The 17731-nt window shown below is 39.9% G+C and overlaps 1 protein-coding gene and 1 non-coding gene across 24 annotated transcripts in view; one reads left to right on the plus strand and one right to left on the minus strand.

The window, feature by feature from the left end:
* LOC108262448 (TBC1 domain family member 10A) overlaps window positions 1-17731 on the minus strand; it is a 168976-nt gene that overhangs the window by 18350 nt on the left and 132895 nt on the right. For 8 of the 23 annotated variants that reach the window (XM_053678376.1, XM_053678383.1, XM_053678378.1 and 5 more), the window contains exons 1-5: window positions 4467-4720; window positions 3507-3560; window positions 3288-3403; window positions 219-297; window positions 14-114 (exon numbers count right to left, since the gene is read on the minus strand). The exons of 8 other annotated variants lie outside the window; for them this stretch is intronic. The gene's annotated coding sequence lies outside the window, so the exon portion shown is untranslated. Of the gene's footprint in view, window positions 1-13; window positions 115-218; window positions 298-746; window positions 1642-3287; window positions 3404-3506; window positions 3561-4466; window positions 4724-17731 lie in introns of those variants that run through there. 7 more of the 23 variants (XM_053678382.1, XR_008393964.1, XR_008393965.1 and 4 more) reach the window with 7 other exon arrangements.
* On the plus strand, window positions 10673-10745 carry trnak-uuu (transfer RNA lysine (anticodon UUU)). Its single transcript has one exon. It is a non-coding gene; the product is annotated as a tRNA-Lys (tRNA).

Consider the following 17731-nt stretch of genomic DNA (forward strand, 5'->3'; position numbering starts at 1 on the left):
GTGTCACACACACCTGGAGCTGTCAAAGGAGATGGATTTGATTTAACCACAGTGTCTGAAGAGAGACTGGAGCTGTTTATAGTAGAGGAATGCAAATGGAGGGAGATTACACACCTGAGAGAGAGAGAGAGGGAGAGAGAGAGAGAAATATTATTAATAATAATAATAATAATAATAATAATAATAATCCCCTAGTTAAATGGAAGCTGACTGAATACCACTATGGTGGTCCTGGGGTCGTTCCCATAGAGTTCCCTGGAGGAAGCAGTTCGGATAAAATGTGCCTGCAATCGCCACCTGAACAACGGAAACATCACTGATACTTAATAATAATTATTATTTATTTTCTGCAGGAGTAAGTTACACTTCTTGGACTTTGTCGTCATGGTGACAATTTTAAACTCTGCATTTGCAATTTTACTTTGGATGCTTGTGCTTCTAAGGCTGCGAATTATGACTAATATTTATATTTACTGTACATCAGGGGTGCCCACACTTTTTTGACTTGCGAGCTACTTTTAACATGACCAGTCAAAGAGATCTACCTACACTAAAAATGCTAAACATATTTATTTATACACTGCGTATACTTTATATATATATATATATATATATATATATATATATATATATATATATATATATATATACACACACACACATACATACAATATATGTTCATGTACCTTGCATAACTGCATGAACCCTTATGGCACGATACAATTCAGTACATTTTTGGTCATTACCTTACTCTGACGACGTGCACTGAATAGAATCAGCCAGGGTTGCATAGTCCGGACAGTAGCTGCTGGTAGCCAGCCTCAAGCAGGCCTCCAAATGATGATCAGTCATTGTGGAACGGTATTTGGACTTAATGATCTTCATGAGGGAAAAGGCTGACTCACATAAATAAGTAGAGCCAAATAATGCAGTCAAGGAGGTGGCACATTTCCTCATGTTTGGGTAATTTTCCCCTCTGAGTAAGTTCCAGAACTGTCCATGAGCCCTGGACTTCAGCTGAATGTCAGTCTGTAGTTTCAAAAAATCTCATCCTCCACTTCAGACGAGTTCAGGTGAAACAGCGCTGCAATTTTCGATGCGAGTGAATCAACCTCAACATTGTCCCTAAACGGGTAGCACATGAATGTGGCGAATGCCTCCAATAAAGCAAAGTCTTGAAAGCATCTGTCAAACTCTGACCGACAGCTGTCAATCTGCTCCGTGTAGCGTGCAATGTTAAACTGCGCACAAGCCTCCCGCTGCGTCTCCAGATCTGACGCGAGGTTTTGGAAGTTCCCAAAAACATGGTGCTGCAGCTTTGAAAACAGAAGTTGCATTTTCCGTTTAAAGGCATTAACTGCCTTTAATTTTTGTCTTTTCCTTGCAGCTCCAAATTAAGTTGGTCAGATCGGTTAAAAATGCTCGGTTAAAAAAAGTCCAGCAACCACTGATCATCATTGACCTGGGTGTATTCTGCATGTTTAACAGCAAAAAGAAACTCGCTTATCTCCGGACAGAGCTCTCGAAATCTCTGCAGGAATTTACCCCTACTAAGCCGTCTCACGTCAGTGTGTAGCAGGAGCTGATTGGTCGTAGTCTGCCTTCTCCAGATGCGCACGGAACAGCCGTCTTTGAAGTGAACTAGCACGTATAGAACAGGCGATCTTTGTTTCAACATCCATGATCTCTTTCACGTTTAGCATTCTTGTGCATAAGGCTTGTTGGTGTATTATGCAGTTGTTGGCTCAAATTTAGCCTATTACCCAAAAACATTTAAAACTCAACTTAAAAGCCAATAAATACTCACATCTACCTCTGAGACCAGTTGGAGATGGAAAAAAATACACCAGCCGTGAGTGAGAAGAAGCAAGGGTCCAGCTTTATTGTTCCATTCCACCACACGAGATCCACACCGATGAGAATTCTCAGAAGTGATCCCCCTAACCTGAGCTTAAGCTCCAGTATTTATACTGTATTTACACACTAGATAACCCATATGTTTCCAGAAAAGGCCTATTTCACTTACACATAGAATCAGAACCCAGGCATTTCTAATAACCCAGAAAATAAAAACCCAGCGTTTTGAATTACATAGAGAATCAGAAACCAGGATTCTCATTTACCTAGGTGGTCAGAAACCAGGATTCTCAATTACCTAGGTAAATAAAATGACGTAGACAAGACGACTAAACAACCGGGAGGGACCTTGGTCTTATCGTTATCTCGGGGGGGAGGGGGGGGGGGGGTAGTTTGACCCAGCCACCCTTATAACTGGCTCCTCATGGTTCTTTCTTAAAATTAAGGCCTTCCTTGCGAGGCAAGAACCCTCACCATTTGAGTCATGAGTAAGTTTACATTTTCCTGTATTTCTAGTTTATAATTTATTTTCATATTTGCACTATATTTCTTATTTTATATATATTTATACTACTTGAAAAGCGGTTTACTGTACTTCCAACTTCTTAATATCATTACAGTTCTACTGTCCTGCATATCCTACTATTCTGTCTTTTTATAGTTTCTCTATTACTATAAGATATTATTAAAGTTATTCATGTGTGTGTATGAGAGCGAGAGAGTGTGTGTGTATGTTGTGTCTACTTGCCCGCCCTTGACTGTACGAGCGTGTGTGTGTGTGTATTAGCACTCCTCAGCTCAGCTCGTATACCTCTTTTTGGCTTTTTTTGACTACTACTGCTCTTAAAGATCTTTAAAGTGTAATTCCAATCCGTCAATGTCCGCCTAATCCCGCTTCTATGTGTCTAGGTGCCCGTTTTTTTCTTCTTCTCCCTTTTGCTGGATGCTAGGTCTCCCTTATGTTTATTTTATGACATTTTTTATCCACAACACAGTGGTAGTTAAAGAAGTCAGGGAAAGCATCGTCTTCCCTGCACTTGGCAATGAATCCATTTGCACTGCTCAACCATTGACTGATATCAATTTGCACACTGGAGCTGGGTTTTGTCAATGAAGTCTTTAAAAGACTGAAAAATGTCCTCTCCCCACGATTTCGCTTGCTAGCCTTTAGCACTGGCGCGCTTGATAGCACACGTGTGGTGAGAGAAAAGACGAGATCTCAGACTGGCTGCCCTGTACGTCAACTAACTACGTCAACTAGCGATCTACCTGCACTTTCTTTGCGATCGACCAGTCGATCGCGATTGACATATTGGGCACCCCTGCTGTATATATTTTGACCTGAAGAAAAAAGCCTCTTTATACACATATGCTGTTAAACTACACCTGCTCTACTCGTGTGTGTGTGTGTGTGTGTGTGTGTGTGTTACCTGCACTATGAATTTCTGTGCGTGCGTGCTGGTGTAGTCAGAGGGAAAAGTTTCGCTGATGTGCATGTTGAATTGTGACACTCAATTCTTTAGATCCTCAAACAACTCGGCCACCTCTAATACACACACACCAGAAATGATAGTTAGGGATCTGTGTCGAGAAGTGTGTGTATAGATGTGTGCGAGTGAGTGAGTGAGTGAGTGAGTGAGAGTCATAACCTCTTGTATCCGTTTGATCTGAATGCAGTTCTCTTTGCCCCACTCCAGTTCATCCTAAAACACACACACACACACACACACACACACACACATCAGTACCACTTTATTTATTTCTATAATCCAACACGTTATAATTCAACATAACTGTCACGATCTCCTGCCTCCCATACGCTGTGTACCGGTTTAATCTATTTCCTTATTTGGTCAGTGCTTTCTGTTCTTATTTCGATGTCCTCTCTCTGACTGGTTCCTATTTCTTAAATTGTGCACTCTATCTGTACACTACACACTTGACCATCTAACACCTGGATATTTGAAGAGCACACACACACACACACACACACACACACACACACACACACACACACACAACCTGCGTGAAGTTGGACCCCCCACCAACACAAAACATCGGCAGAATAGTTTGTGCTGGTTTGTGCCGTAAAAATTTTCGTTTGTGCTGCTTCAGTTCTGGAGATATTAAAAGAATATTTATAGGTCATTCTGGGGTCACTCGAACCCCCCACATGCTCCAAATTCACCCCAAATGGTCTCAATAATAATAATAATAATAATAATAATTCAAAAGAAGAGAACTATAGCGCCTTAACCCACACTGCGCATGCGCGAAGCCGGATGACTCAGCCATTAAACTAGTAAAAGAGCTCTAATTAGCCAGTGAAGCTAAATGTCGTTCTGCCACGTCCACTTATAAAAGTAAATCATGCAGTATTCTCAGACTGGGCAGTTATTGACAGAGTGAATTCATCGTTTTAAATAGAATCAAAAATAACATCGACCTATTTGCTAATCACATTTCGAATAGCTTGCTCATTAATTACACTGCGCATGCGTGGACTGGACTGCCTCCTCAAAAGCTAGCACCGCTAGTATATTTGTATAATATTAACATTAATACTGAACCAGAGTGAATAAAAACAGTTTTAAAATGTTATTTCTCACTTCTCCTCCTCTTGTTCTTCTTCTCCGTGCGGGTGTGAGTTATCTTTAGTCGGTTCCACGGTGATTCGGTCATTAGTGAACCGAGCTCCGAGAGTGAATCAGTGCGCCGTCACCGCCTGCTTCATACTGATACACCTGAAACACAGGTGTTAACACCGTTAACTACACACAGAACAGAACGGGTTCGGTTACACAGAACCGAATAAACTCTTTCGTTTGGGTCCAAACGGGCCAGAACTAACACTAACACCGCTTTCTGCTCCTACCTTCGACTTCTCGCGATCGTGGTGACGTCACCAACGTAACGGACGTTGACGTAAATTTGAATCTTTGAGGAGAAAATAAAATAAAATAAACCCAAATATTATTTCATAAAAAGCTTCATTATTCTCTTCTTCTTAAACACGATAGAGGATAAGATATACAAATACATTTTAAAAAAACAGCTTTATCATTATTTTAAATCAAATCCACTTTAAAAGTGCTCCTAATTACATTTTAATTAAAAATATACTTCATCTTACTCTTATTTAATTAATTTTTTTAAATTAATATTTAATTCATCGATGATTGTAGACGTTTTGAGGTTTCATGTTCTTTGTGCTTTATTATCATAAATATACACTTTGTTTAAACTTTTGAGTTTGGACACAAAATGTAAACATTCCTCATGAATCCAGAACATTCATTTGTTTATTATTTAGAAAGTAATAATTAAACAGCTGAATAAAATGATCAGATTAATCACTTGCAACATTTAGGATATGAATTTCTTGTATTGAGAGAGGTTTTTAATTATACACAGATATAAATAGATGTTGTTTATTTGTAGTTTTCATATTTGACTCAGTACATTACACTACATTTATTTAATCAACTATTTATCAAGTTTTTTAAAAAAAATATTTAACTGAATGATTGTTCAAGATCAATAAAAATCTTCAAATAATCTATCAACACCATCAATACATCTCATCAGTAAATAAAAATCTACATTTATCCAGCTGATCTATTGGCTGGTTTATTGAAAGTTTTACAGCTTCGGCAGGTAAAGAAGCCGTGGCTTTAATCTGATCTTCTGATTTCTAATGATAATTAAATGACAAAATACAGAATTAAAGAATATCTTTATTTAAATTCAAAATCACGAATCATTTAAAAATATGGACTAGAAGTCATTTCTACAAGTGTTCATACAGACAGAAAGAACAGAGATGAAACGGATTTAACAGATACAGGACAATTAGGACAAGGAAAGTGAGAGAACTAGAATTATCATTTTTTTTATTATTTTTAAAAAAAAATTACAACTGTGTTCAAGATCACAGCAAAAAGACAGTAGAGGAAACAAAGGGAAAAAATATTTCACATTTCCTGTTTAAATTCAACAGTAAAATCTCATGAACTGAAGACATCGTGACTTTTTGAAACCGGTCGTTACATTTTTGAGTCAAACAGAGCAGGTAGTGATGAAGAAGCTGCCTCGAAAGATCATTTCTGTTCCTCGAAGAGTAAAAAAAAAAAAAAACACATTAATTCCTAAATGCATGAAAAATAAACTATGTACATTTTATGTCTAATTACAGTGAACCCTACGGAGAGTGAAGCTCACAGAGGCGAAGTGTTCACGCTACAGCAAATTTCACCGGTTGACGCTAAACTCGCTCACTTAGAAGGTGCGTTTCTCTGTCCCGGGATATTCCTAGCACTGTGTGAAAGCTCCTGAGATGTCCAGCATGGAGACGTGTGTGTATGTTGATGTGTACACAGTACCAATGGTCAGGATGTACTGTTGTGTCTGAGTTTCTCGTTCTCCTGAAAAACACACGTGCGCGCGCACACACACACACACACACACACACACACACACACACACACACACTGGAATTGTAAAGCAAAACATTGGAATATATATCTTAATCACATCTCATAGTGCTTTTATAGAGTCTGAATCAGTTTGACTGATTCATTTCGAGTTGATTCAGAGTCGAATCACTTTCTAGTGAGAATCAAATACTCATCTCAGTCTAGTTCGTTTGGAAGTGTGCGACTCTCACTAGAAAATTATTCGACTCCGAATCGTCTCGAAACGAATCAAAACCTTTTCAGACTGGACAAATGGACTAATAGAAGAGAAAGAGCAACAGGAAAGAGGACAGCCTTCCTGCTGAAAGCAAACCGGATCAGAATCTTACATTAGATTATTTTCTATATTTTTATTTTAAATCAGTTGTGTTGTTTTTCTTCTTTCTGCACTCGATTGAGGAAACACAGCAATGATAAATAAATAAATAAATTTATCTGTCCAGCTTCCTCCTCTTCGTCCCCCAGAATGACGTGTGGGTGACGGATTGACGGATTTAAAAAAAGATGTCTGGGCAAACTGTGACCTCCTAGAGTTAAAAGTGAGCATCCAAGGAAATTTTATGTGTTAACTGCACTACATTCTGCAGTCACAGCACCAGAAAAAATATGTCCATCTACTGTACATGTTAACACACAAAAAAAGCTTTTGAGTATTAGTTACCCTGTCTTACTGTACAAGGCACCTGCAAATAATAAAGCAAGTAAATAAAAGTTCATCTATCATTTCACTTCCACTAATCAGTCTTTTGACCAGTCTAAAAATAAAAAGACTAAAAAGAAACAGACTTAGCAAGAAGAACTGAAGATATGTGGATGATGATGTCTCAGTTCCACCGCAGCTTCAACAGCCCTGGATCTTCTCCTTTAAAGCTTGGAGAAGGGCACGTCTTTCGGACTCTTCTTTTCCAGGGCTGCCTGCGCTGACTTCATAAGATCCTGTGTCTGCAACATGTTCATGTTCCAAGTAGCCTGGAGACGCAGAGGAGATATCTCAGATTTCAACCGCTCTACTTTGTGTTTGTGGCCATACTGTGTGTGCATGGGTCTACCTTGAGGCTAAAAATGCTTTTCATGTCTTAAGCAGGTTCTTACCATGTAGTCTAGGCTCTCAGTCACACTGTGGTCTCAGGAGTAGAGGAGGTTGATTTTGGTTCCTTGGACAGCGACGCGACTCCGGCCTGCAATCTCACCTGCTATTTCCAGAGCTCCAGCAATCATGGACTATCAGGGAACACACGACTGCAGAGATGAAGAACAGAACACACACTTGCCTTCATTTATACTAAACAATTAAGCTACATGAAAAAAATACACGGTACAACCCAGTCACATTCTTCTGTTATCATTCCATATCTTCCATGTGTCAGTCCAGAATTTCACCTTTTTGTGATCACAGAGATTAACGCAAAATCAAGAAACTCCACAATATTCAGAGGAGCTTCCACTTTTTCAAAGTCACTGCAAATTTGGGACAAAACATGTCATGACACGTCATCACCACAACAGGCCTTCAGCACAGGTTACTCTACTTCCTGAAAAAGTGCAGACCCGGATACAAGTTACGTTCACATTCATGGGACAATTCACATTCACAGTTCCATTGTAACTGAACTCGGACCACCTTCTACAGGTAGTCTCGGGTTCGGTACCGCAGTGCATTTCCCAGTCCACATTACGACGGTCACATTACCAACTTTTCATGCAAACTGCTCTGTGTTGGACTAAACATCCAGTGGGAAAGCCCACTAGAAGAGCTACACTGCAGAATTTTTCTGTCTAAAAATGAACAAATTTCAGGTTTTGTAGCTCTTCTTTGATAAATGACAAGATGGTAATATCATAAAATAGTTCATCATAAAACTTTGTATTAAAACCAGACATCTGATGCTCACTGTGGTTTATTTAATCTTCAACAAACTGCAAATGTAAATAATTGTTCAGAGTGTGCCCCCTTGTGGTCAACTCTTTCATAGGGGCATGTACGAGTCAGAACAATCAGCCCATTCTTATCTTCTCATCACTTACTATCTCTATATATGATCATATGGACAAAAATAGCTTGTTTACAGATCTTGGTGTAAACATGTAAGCAAGCAATGTATGGCAAGTTAATGTTCCTCATACCTTCACCTGAAACCAGGCATCCTGTGTGCACAGACGAATATCACAGGCTGTGATTAGATCCACTCCTGCGAAAGAAGAAATCAGATCCACAAAAAAAAAAAAACTTAGTAATTCAGTCTCCTGCAGCTAAAAGCCCCAGTAAAAGATAACTCTCTGATGGTTAAAGCTTTGCAGGAAAAGTGACAGCAAACAATATGGATGGAACTTCCCAGAGTTGTGGTGAGTGTATGAGATGATGGTACTTAACACTCCCAACAGACCTGCTTCCACACAAACACCATGCACTGCCACCACCACGGGCTTTGGGCACTGCAGACACATCAAACACAAAGTTCAGTTTATATACCACAATGTATTACTCTAATAGGTTATTGATTGTACAAATACTACATGCATGTAGAACCCCTACATGCTTTGTGTTTAATTTATGTAAGGAATAAACATACGGTTATAGGAAAACAGTCAACGATCCAGTGAAGTGGAGTGACCGTTATCACAAGTCGGGTAGCACCTACTAATAACCGATTACTACTGAATGAAAATATAACACTCAGTGGAAAAATGAAGTTCACTTTATTACAAAAATAAACAGTACTGACCGTACCATGAAAATGCACTGCACTTTTTCTAATGAAATATATATATATATATATATATATATATATATATATATATATATATATATATATATATATATATATATATATATATAGCATCAGACTTTTAATCTGAGGGTCCAGGGTTGAAGTCCCTGTTTGGGTGTTGTAGTACCCTCCATATCTTCTGAGAGGACCAGTGAAACCATCTAAGGTGCCTCTTTCCAGCATGTTTTGTTCAGCAAGCAAAATGGGCAAACTAAGGGTAAACATTCAGCAGGTAGTCAAGTTACTAATGGTTACTAGCTGAGAGTGTTGCTACCTAAGCTTTGTTACCTTTTAGCATGAAGTTGACAAAGACATGGGTGGTCATCATAGAGATTGGAGTCCATATAACAGCATCCTTATTAGACTGCGCAGAAAATCATGGGTCTGTGTGAAAAAGAGCACATTGAATGACTCTGACATGATTTGAACCTTCTGATCTGGAGTCAGACACACTTCCGTTGTGCCACGAGGTCCCAGCTCGAAGCCTATAGCGCACCATGGTGCAACGCATACTTGTTCATCTTTGTGGCGCTCAAGACGCATTGGAACTCGGAGACAGGTGGTGGGCTGTGACTGTTGCGACTAGTGTCTGACATCTGGGCAAGAGCTCTTTCAGAGGACAAGGCACGAGCCCTTTAAAGGGATAACCTGCCTGGTTTCCCTTCCCTGGACATTAAGGGAGATTTTCAAGATCAAATGGTAGATCTCACCCCAGTGCGTGAGAGTGAAGCGTGGACAACTTATACCTGAAGCGCAACTCAGGGACTCAACTGCCTATGCGATAGAACCATGGTTCAGCCTTCTTCTGGGTAACTTCACACATTTACCATTTGTACGAGGCCTTTGTGTCATTATACGTGTCAGACGATGGGCAATCAGTGGCAAAGGTGGCGTAAACCTGCTTTTTGCGAGGCATACAGAGCCAAGATTACACGTCAGTTTGTGGTGTGGAATTAACGTGTTTGTTAGAAATTTTGGTCTCCTTGTGCAGAAAAGCCAAGTTTAATTAAAAATGCTGATGCTATTCTACTTGTTCTCATACCATGACACAAAGGCATTCCTTGAACCAAGACAAGCCTCCAGAGTGAGCCTTACGAATAAGAGTTATGCTGGTAACGATTTCCAAGCGACATGCTGGTCAAAAGTGTGCTAGATGTAAACAAAAATACGAACAAGGTCGTTAAACAGAAAGCACTGGGGTTAAGTTGATCTCAACTTAGAAACTGGCCAACATAATAGAGGGGACCAAAGTTCAACATTCTCTTGGTTAACGTCACCATTTTACAGGTTTCACAAGAACCTTGTCTCTTTGTATGTCTCAGACTGCAGGCAGTCAGTGGGTAAAGAAGTATGAAGGACAGAGCCGTGGTTGAACCCTGTTGGTTTGTATCCTTGAATGGTGGTGCTGAGCTGTGTTAATAGTTTGTAGAAAGCCATGAGAACCAGATGGGATGGGCCCTTTCCAAGCCAAGGGCTGAGCACCATTTATGTCTGTGAGAACCGTTGAACTAGAGAGTCCACAGGCCTGACCTACAAGCTCGAGGGTAAAGTGCGCTCTCTCTCTCTCCTCGAGCCCAGATAGCTCAGTCGGTAGAGCGTCAGACTTTTAATCTGAGGGTCCAGGGTTCAAGTCCCTGTTTGGGTGTTGTAGTACCCTCCATATCTTCTGAGAGGACCAGTGAAACCATCTAAGGTGCCTCTTTCCAGCATGTTTTGTTCAGCAAGCAAAATGGGCAAACTAAGGGTAAACATTCAGCAGGTAGTCAAGTTACTAATGGTTACTAGGTGAGAGTGTTGCTACCTAAGCTTTGTTACCTTTTAGCATGAAGTTGACAAAGACATGGGTGGTCATCATAGAGATTGGAGTCCATATAACAGCATCCTTATTAGACTGCGCAGAAAAATCATGGGTCTGTGTGAAAAAGAGCACACTGAATGACCCCGACATGATTTGAACCTTCTGATCTGGAGTCAGACGCACTACCGTTGCGCCACGAGGTCCCAGCTCGAAGCCTATAGCGCATCATGGTGCAAGGCATACTTGCTCATCGGCGTGGCGATCAAGACGCATGGGAACTGGGAGACAGGTGGTGGGCTGTGACTGTTGCGACTAGTGTCTGACATCTGGGCAAGAGCTCTTTCAGAGGACAAGGCACGAGCCCTTTAAAGGCATAACCTGGCTGGTTTCCCTTCCCTGGACATTAAGGGAGATTTTCAAGATCAAATGGTAGATCTCACCCCAGTGCATTGAATGACCCCGACGTGATTTGAACACGCAACCTTCTGATCTGGAGTCAGACACGCTACCGTTGCTCGCTCGCTCGCTCTATCTATTTAATATAAATATAAAAATATATATATATAAAAAATATATATATAAAAAATATATAATATAATATAATATAATATAATATATAACATATATATATACACACACACACACACACACACACAAACACACTATGAATAAATATTAAAGTAAATAAAAAGATGTACAGTATTTCACAATAAAGTGAGAACTCCCCTCACATTTTTGTAAATATTTGATGATATCTTTTCATGTGACAACACTGAAGAAATGACACTTTGCTACAGTGTAAAGTAGTGAGTGTACAGCTTGTGTAACAGTGTAAATTTGCTGCCCCCTCAAAATAACTCAACACACATTAATGTCTAAACCGCTGGCAACAAAAGTGAGTACACCCCCAAGTAAAAATGTCCAAATCGGGCCCAATTAGCCATTTTCCCTCCCCGGTGTCATGTGACTTGTTAGTGTTACAAGGTCTCAGGTGTGAATGGGGAGCAGGTGTGTAAAATTGTTCACTTGATCTACACTTGATCGTGGTAGAAGCATTCTCAAAATGGATAGAGGCTTATCTGTTAATCAAGTCTACATCCACAGTTACCATTCAGTGCTTAAGACAAACCTTTAGCCAACACAGGATACCAGAAGTAGTGATGTCAGACCATAGCAGTTTTTTTTTTTTTTTTTTTTTACCAGTGCTGAATTCCAAGAGTTTATGGAAAGAAACGGAATTAAACACAAGCACAGCACCCTACCATGCATCTTCCAGTGGTCTGGCTGAAAGGGCCGTTCAAACATTCAAAACCCTGATGAAAAGAGTGCTGGAGAGTCCATTGAAAAAGCTAGGCAAAGTGCTGTTCAGTTACCGAACGACGCCACAGTCGACCACTGGCAAATCAGCCGCTAATCAGCTGTGTGGAAGGAAACTGGTCTACACAGGGTCTCATTGAGATACAAATAATTGAGAAAAATGGTACCATGAACAACATGCAAAGGAAGATATCTCGTGGTGGGTGACCCAGTGTATACTAGGAACTTCAGCTCTGGACCTACTTTATTCCAGGAACAGTTCAGAAAAAGACTGGTCCTGTATGGTGCACAGTAGCATTGGGAAGTGGGCAAGTAGTGCACTGACATATTGATCAGGTGAGAGATGGGCACAATGCAACATCCGTAGCACCAGAGTTGTAAGACACTTCACGGCCAGATGTTGCCATTCCAGCGCATTCTACAAAAGACTCAGGTTCTTCATTCTCTGAGGAAAGTCACAAACAAAAACTGGGAGGACCTTCTGAAGTGGCTGCATCAGAAACTTTCCTTGGGATGGAAAAACCCCGAGTTGAGAAGGTCTACACGTACTAAATCTCCAAGCTATCTGAAAGATTATAATTAGTGTAGTGGTGAGTTCCCCAAACGCAGGGCAAGAATGAACCCAGGAACTGAACTGAATCTCAAGAGAAAGTGGGGCATGCAATAAGACAATGGCCCAAAACAAAGAATGGTTAAAGAACAATAAAGTTATTGGTTTGAATGGCCAAAACTGAAGTCCAAGCCTATGTGCAGGACTAATAAACAGTTACTGGAAATGATTAGTTGCAGTTCTTGCTGCACAAGGGGGTCAGATCAGATACTGAAGGCAAAAGGTTCACATACTTTTGCCACTCCCAGATATGTAATATTGGATTATTTTCTGCAATAAATAAATGACCAAGTATAACATGTGTCACGTTTGTTTAAATGGGTTCTCTTTGTGTAGTTTTAGGACTTGTCTGAAAATCTTGTTATTTATGTAGAAATATAGAAAACTCTAAAGGGTTCACAAACTTTCAAGCACCACTGTAGCTGTGATGTGCAGCAAAAGGTTGTTGAGCTTCACAAAATGGGAAGTGTCTATAAGAAAATAGCACAAGCATCGAAAATGCTCATTTCCACCATCAGGACAATAATTAAGAAGTTCCAGTCAACTGGAAATGTTATGAATTAACCTGGAATTGGACGCGTGTCTATATCGTCTCAACACACCGAAGAGGACGGTTCGAGTGGACAAAACATCTCCAAGGATCACAGCTGGAGAATTGCAGGAGTTAGTTGTGTCTTGGGGTCAGAAAGTCTCCAAAACTACAATATTAAGTCACCTACATCACCACAAGTTGTTGGAAGGGTTTCAAGAAAAAAGCCTCTACTCTCATCCAAAAACACACTCAGGTGTCTTCAGTTGGCCAGACACTACTGGAACTTCAAATGGGATCGGGTTCTATGGTCAGATGAAACCAAAATAGAGCTTTTTGGTAATAAACACCAGAGGTGGTTTTGAAGCACACAGATAGGTAGCCATATGGAAAAGTACCTCATGCCCACGGTTAAATATGGTGGTGGATCTTTAATGTTTTGGGAATGTTTTTCTGCCAGAGGACCTGGACATATTGTTAGGATACATGGATATTAAATAAAAACCTGACTGCCTCTGACAGAAAGATTAAAATGTGCCGTGGTTGGATCTTCCAGCAGGACAGTGATCCAAAACATACATCAAAATCAACGCAAAAACGGTTTACTGACCACAGAATCATCAAGTCATTTAACACTAATGATCAGTATTGAAAATATTAACATGCATATCTGAGTCTGCTAATAAAATTAACTTCTACTTGCAGTCAAATTTTGTAGTGTTTAGGACATTTAACACCCTTCCGTCCAAAAGAAACCAAAAGGGGGTACAAACTTTTACACTCCACTGTATTTGGTTGAAATTGCGCTTATAGAACAACTGAACAGCAACGTTTCCATACAGGTTTTAGTGAAGTGTTTAACAATAGCAACTCGACTTGAAATGGATGATGTTTTATTAGGATGGCCTGTGCCCAAATCCTGCACGACTGCGTATCTAGGTACACTACACACGGTCTGAACGAATGGAGTCTCTACCGCACCTAGTGCACTAGAGATAGAGATTCCATACAAGGTGATTTGGGACGGAGCCAGTGCACAGAAACCGTTTCCCTGCGAGAGGCGCAGGTGGAGCTGGAGCTGTGTGACGGATTTGTGCACCTGTGACTACAGAACTACCTCAAGTCTCCACACAGAGAGCTGTTCAAGAGAAAAACACTCCTAAAGAACAAATCACTGCGCCAGCGAGACATCAACCCTTTAACTAGACGTTCATCCCAATTCCACACAAATACCGCGGAACTACTTAGGGCTGAGAGACAGTTCAAAAAGCACTGAAAATAAAGTCACTCGGTAAACAGTTGCTCTCTGCGTCACCCAGACAGCGAGGCGGATAAACTACAAGTTCCCGAGAAGCGTCAGATTTACTAAACTAACTAGTTCACCGTTTATCCGGCGCTAAATAAACTCCCACCGAGTTAACTCAGGTTAGTACTTTATACGAAAACAGCCGCAGAGCTAACAAGCTAGCAGCTTAGTGAATAAATAAGGCCAAACGCGTTCATCTACCCACCTACAGTCGGGTGTGAAGTCTACAAGTTGCTCAGTGCTGCGTTTTCTCTCCACTCCTGTAGTTCTCCGTCATTAAATGCGGTTCAGAGACGGCTTCCATTACACCAATCACCAACCCTCAGTGAGTAACCCGCTCGCCATGTACAACCTGCTACCTTTAACAGACAGACGCGGTTAGTCACGCCCATGGACGCCAGAGAGGATAATATGATTGGTTCGAACGTGCGTGGTGGGTGGAGCCACGAGAGAGCGCTCTACATAGAGTTTAAATCTATTACTTCATCCCCAATGAAATCCTCTTATACAGAGACTAAGGGTCCATAGAGTAGGATTCAGTCATTATCTACATCATTTAATTCACTTGAGTGACACCTGTTTATAATAGTTTCACATAAAATCACAAATATTATAGCTTAAAAATGCAACTCATAAAATTTTTTTTGAAAATAAATTATATATTTTGTAAATGTATAAAATAAAACTTGTGTCCTATGTGGTGGTGTAGTGGCTAGCACAAGGACAGATTTAGTGATTTGTCGGATCCTAGACAAAATATAGGGATGGGGCCCTCATTTCAGTGTTTTAACATCAATATTTAAAATTTCAGCTTATGTTATTTAGCATTAACAGCAATAATCAGGCGTGTACGGGGCCTAAAAGTGGCCCTGGACTTTCTGGCCCCGAGTGGACCACCACACCCGGTCCACAATACGCCACTCATGAAGTAAGCATTCTGATGGCATTTTAGAAAAAAAACACAATTAATTAGCAAAAAGTAAAAATAAAACTTTCTTAACTATAAGTTTATGCAGCGTTTTGGGGGCCCTTGCTAGCTCGGGGCCCAAGGCAATTGCTGCACGTACGTTATCATGTTTGCCTTGCACCTCCAGTTTTGGAGGTTCAATTCCTGCCTCTGCCCTGCATCGTAGTTCTCATCGTGCTTCAGGGGGTTTCATCCGGGTACTCTGGTTTCCTCCCACAGTCCAAAGACATGCGTTGTAGGCCGATTGGTATCTCTAAAAAATGTGTGCAATTGTGCCCTGCAATGGGTTGGCACCCTGTCCTGGGTGTCCCCCCACCTTGTGCCCTGAGTCCCCTGTGAGTCTTGACTCTGTGTAGGAAAAATGGGTGGATCTATGTGTCCTGCTCTAAAAAAAAGAAAAAAAAAAGAAAAAAAGAACCTGTTTGAATATTAGTACTTGCAAACAAGCTAAAGTGTTTGTGTGAAGTGTATTAAAGAAGACAGAGCACTTGTGAATTTTAGACTTGACTGAAAATCACTTACACACAAACAAACAAAAAACCTCAAAAGTGTAAACTCTGGGTTTAAGTATCTGTCCAGTGAAGTATTTAGCAGAGCATTTATCTCCATATCAGGTGTGTTATACCATTACACTGAGCAGACTGACCTATCATAACAATCAGCATATAGTCTCATATTCCATATTCTATTATATACTAGCAGTATTATTTAACTGAAAGTCAAAACTTTTGCTACTAAAACCATGCAGTAGAACTGCTCGATAGAAATAACATTGCTCATGTGACATCCTATTAAATGTAAATATTATGTATATGTACTTTGGCTAGTTGTTTTTTTCTCCATATGGTTATAATGTTCCCAAGACTAATACATCACAGGTATTCATCATGTATACATAAGATGGACTACCATAACAAAATGAGCATAAAGTTCAAGTCATGCATAGATGTTTATAATCGAATCATTTTCCTATATGTCACAAATGACCAAATAGTCTTCAGTAATTCCAGACAGCATGGAGAAAGTTAAATAAAGTGAAGTGAAGGATATAATGGATGCCTGAAGGGTTGCATAAAACAACTCAAAACTATGGCTACACAATAAATTGATGGGATTTATGTGCATTAAATTGTGTTTTTATGAAACATCTTAAGAAACAGGGGAATAATGTCGACTGAGATTGATTACTTAAAGTGAAAAACAATAAGAATCATTTTATAATAAATAAATAATGTACAATGTAAAATAGATAAATTATTTACAATAACCTGATTGCATAAGTGTGCACACCCTTAAACACATTTAAATTTTATCACAGCATTTCATCTTTTTGGATAAGAGTAGATCAGTTTGGAGCGTCTTGATTTAGCAATATTTTGCCATTCTTCCTTGCAAAAGCATTCTAACTCTGTCAGATTGGCTGGACATCTCCTGTGCACAGCCCTCTCCGGGAAACCCCACAGATTTATGATTGGATTTAGGTCTGGACTCTGACTGGGCCATTCCAAAAGCTTGAACTTGTTTTGGTGAAGTCATTCGTTTGTTGATCTGGAGGTTTGCTTGGTCGTTATCATGCTGAAAGGTGAAATTTCTCTTCATCTTAAGTGTTGTAGCAGAAGCCTTAATGTTTTGTACCAAAATTGACTGATATTTGGAGTTATTCATTATTCCCTCCATCCTGATTAAAGCCCAGGTCCAGCTGAAGAAAAACCACTCCAAAGCTCAATGCTTCCCTGTGGGGATGGTGCTCTTTTGGTGTTGTGCTGGGCTTTTTTTTTTTTTTTGCCAAACATGTTTTTTGGTTATAGCTAAAAAGTTAAATTTTGGTCTTGTCAAGTATCATAACATTATTCCACATGGTTTTGGGAGATAAAAAAGGAGTAATTTTAGATGTGTAATTCACAACCTTAAACTTTTCATTCAAAACGTTGCTAAATGTTTGAGATTTTTCTTTATTCTCTCGACCATATAAACCATAATACTTAAATACTTAAGAGACGACAACTGAATTTATTTGTGATATTTGTCTTTGTACGGAATGAATGAACACAGGATATTCCAGGTGAAACCATCAGGGTTGAACAGCATTAATAGGCACTAGATG

Source organism: Ictalurus punctatus, unplaced genomic scaffold (genome assembly GCF_001660625.3).
Source record: "Ictalurus punctatus breed USDA103 unplaced genomic scaffold, Coco_2.0 Super-Scaffold_100, whole genome shotgun sequence".
NCBI classification, from domain to species: Eukaryota; Metazoa; Chordata; class Actinopteri; order Siluriformes; family Ictaluridae; genus Ictalurus; species Ictalurus punctatus.